The sequence below is a fragment of the Pinus tabuliformis genome, chromosome 5_1 (assembly GCF_031772625.1).
Source record: "Pinus tabuliformis cultivar Carrire ecotype Pingquan chromosome 5_1, CPIR1, whole genome shotgun sequence".
Lineage (NCBI taxonomy): Eukaryota > Viridiplantae > Streptophyta > Pinopsida > Pinales > Pinaceae > Pinus > Pinus tabuliformis.
The window spans coordinates 168,988,682-168,992,042 of NC_142305.1; positions in this window are offsets into that span (position 1 = coordinate 168,988,682).

The following is a 3,361-nucleotide window of genomic DNA, read 5'->3' on the forward strand; positions in this document are numbered from 1 at the left end:
CCTCAGGTCAACGGAATTGAATACGCAGGCACCAGGCACATCATAGAGGCAACAGGCAGAGCAAGTGAGAACAGTGACTCAGCAAAATTCTGGGACAGCAAGCCCAAAAGGTGAAAATGCAAATTTTAAAACAGTGCAGCCCCAGCCGACTCAGTTGGTCACAAAAGTCAAAACTCTTTGACAGAATGGACAACTAATACATTAAATATTTACTGCAGCGTTTACTCTTTCAGCTATAATTCCTCAAGAGTTGGCAAAGAAGTTATGAGCTATTAACTCATCAGCTAGATATTTTGTATCTTATTTTTTGCATATATACCTCCCCACAGAACGTATTTGGGGTTGGTGATTTTCTCTCTAAGACACTGCCTTGTAAATTTTCAGACTATCTAATACAAATGGTTGGGAAAGTTCATGATCTCTGCACTGTTTGATGTTAAAGTGATGATCTGCGTTCTGCTACAGAATTCCTGTGTTGTTTGATGGAGCAATAAGTTATTATAAACCATGTTTTGTCTTTCTGTGTTTGCTTAATTCACATATATGTTTCATTAACTTAGCAAAAGAGAAGAAGAATAGCTGAGGACTTGTTCGAATGCACCCTCTGCTCAATCTCTGTTGTTAACTGTGTTTTCTTCAGAATTAATCATAAGTATGAATTCTTGACTGCTCATGTTTGTATTCATTCTCTCATTATGAATGTTGTTCAGGAATTCTTAAATGATCCTAGATAATGTTCCCACTTTTTCCCTCAATAAGTATAGTGAAAGAGCCTTAGCTGCCTTCCATTCCCTGATTTCATGCCATCATATTCCAGATTTGAAGAATTGTTCCATGGATGCCTGTCTGGCTCTGTAGCATTACCCTTTTCTCAAGAAATATTTCCAGCAGTACATCAACATCGACTCCATGCCCAATGGTCTAGATTATTCTGAAACTGCGTACTAGTTCTGACTGAAATCATCATCCCAACAAATTCAAAACAAAATTCTGTGCATCATAACTAGCCTAAAATTACACCAAAACAAAGTTAAATCAGAAAAAGAGAGCCCCCTCTAGTTGCAGGTAGGCTAGGACCTGTGGCTAAAAGATTGGTTAGTGGTTACCTTGGCCATATTCCCTTTGGAGTCAAAGGGAACAACCTGAGTGATAACATTATTGGTGACTCCACTGGGGAAAGAATGAATTTTTCAATTGTTGTCTATTCTTTAAAACTACAGATGAAGCCTGAATGTCAGCCAGGAAGCCTTTGAAACTGTTCTTGCTTTGCATTTACAGGAGTAAATAAAAGTTACTTCAGTCAATCTTCATGCTAGTTTTAAACTCTAGATAGTTGTTCCAAAAAATTTGAACAGTTCCTTCTTAATTCTTATTGCATTCACAAAACATACCAAAAACAAATTTGGAAGCTGGCTCCTAAGAAGAAAACTAGGTATACCAGGTCAAATCCTGACCCAGATCCTCCAGTTGTTTTTGACAATCCTAATTTAATCCCAAAGATTCTTAGGAAACAAGAGGAACAAGAAGATCTTTCTGATTCTAGCCCTAAAGTAGTTCAGCAAAGTTATATTCCAACCCCTGCTAAACCATCAGTTCATCCTCACATAACTCCTTCTTCTCCTTCTTCCTCATCCACCTCTCAAAACACATTCTTCACACCTCCATCCACTGCACAAATTTCTGTTGTTGTCCCTGTTGTTCCAGTTGTTCCCTTCCTTCCTATTGTCCCATTTATCCCTGTAAGTATGGCAAATCGTTATCCCCCTTTACAGCTACCTGGGAATACTGGGGCTATGCTTCAGGACTACCAAAGTAAGATCACTTATTTTGATGGTACCAGCACATATACTGCCTTACAACATACCAAGAAAATGCAAGACTACTTTGAAAATTATGAAATAGACGATGATGATGTGAGAATGAAAATTTTTGTCCAAATTTTAACAGGTGAAGTAAGAACTTGGTTCAGAGCGCTTGCTACAAATTCCATAGCCAATCTAGATGCTCTTTACCAATCCTTCCTCAACAGGTGGGAAAAGAAAAAGACCCACTGCATATCTTATCTGAGTATGACAGCATAAAAAGAGGCCCACAAGAAACTGTCCTAGATTATTGTGTAAGATTCAACAATGTTTACAATGCCATCCCTCAAAACCTTAGACCTCCACCTGATTTAGCCTCAATCAAATTCCCTGATGGATTTGATTCTAACATGGCATATCAACTGAGGGAAAGAGCCCCTCCAACCTTAGCAGACATGAAAAATGTAGTTGTCAGTGTAGAGGCAAACCTTATTGCTAAAAGAAATAGGGCAAGAGCTGAGAGAAGAACTACTTTTAAAGAAGAGCCTTCATCATTTGAACAAAATCTAGATGCAATCATCAAAGGCATGGACAGACTTGGGGACAGGGTGGAAACCATAGAGAGAAAATCATCATGGGAAGGTCAACCAAGTACTGCTAGAAACCCAAACTTTAGAAAGAATCAAAATCCAAATGTTGGAAGGGCTGGTCCCGACCAGAACATTAGACCTCCTTTTCAAGAGAATTATGCTGAGGCCTCAACATCTAGTGAACGGACCGAGGACCCTCACATCAACTTAATGGGTTTGGACAACGAACATCAGGTCTTTCTAACACAAGAGGATCAAGAGGCCCATAATTGCAATCAATTTCAAACCAAATCAGGAGAGTCATTTGACTTTAGGGAAGGCTATGATGCAACAGTTTATGAGGTACATAAACAGTATAAACTAAGGAGTAGAACCATATATGTGCCTGAAAAAATCAAACCAAAGGATAATAAATAGCCAAAAAATACAAAAAACAAAGTTGTTCTTCCAGAATCCTCTGATAAAACAGACCCACATCCAAGAGAAGTCACTGTGGAGGATATATCAGATGTACAACCCTCTGGAAACCCACCATCCTCATCCCTCCCCTCAAAATCAAGTTCAAACAGCGTTCCTGAAAATAAATTTAAGACTGATTCAATTCAAAATCATACCCATGATGAAGAAAAGGTTACTGAAAATTCAGCTAAAAAGGAAAAATCTGCTGCCCATAATGCTTAGACTCAGATGGAAAACCCTTCAACTTGGAAACAGAAATAAGTAAGCTGAAGATAGTTGTTCCTCTTTCTGAACTGGCCAAACATGAAGTGTATAGACAGCAAATCAATAGTTCACTCCAAATATCAGACAATAGGGATGTTGTGAATGTTCTAGATGATCAACCTGAATTACTGTTTGGTCCTGAGGTTAACGGAAAGACAGCAAATGGAGGAGTTCCACCCTTTTATGTCAGTTTAAACATTCATGACAAGGTGTTACACAATGCAATGTTTGATTCCAGGGCCTCAC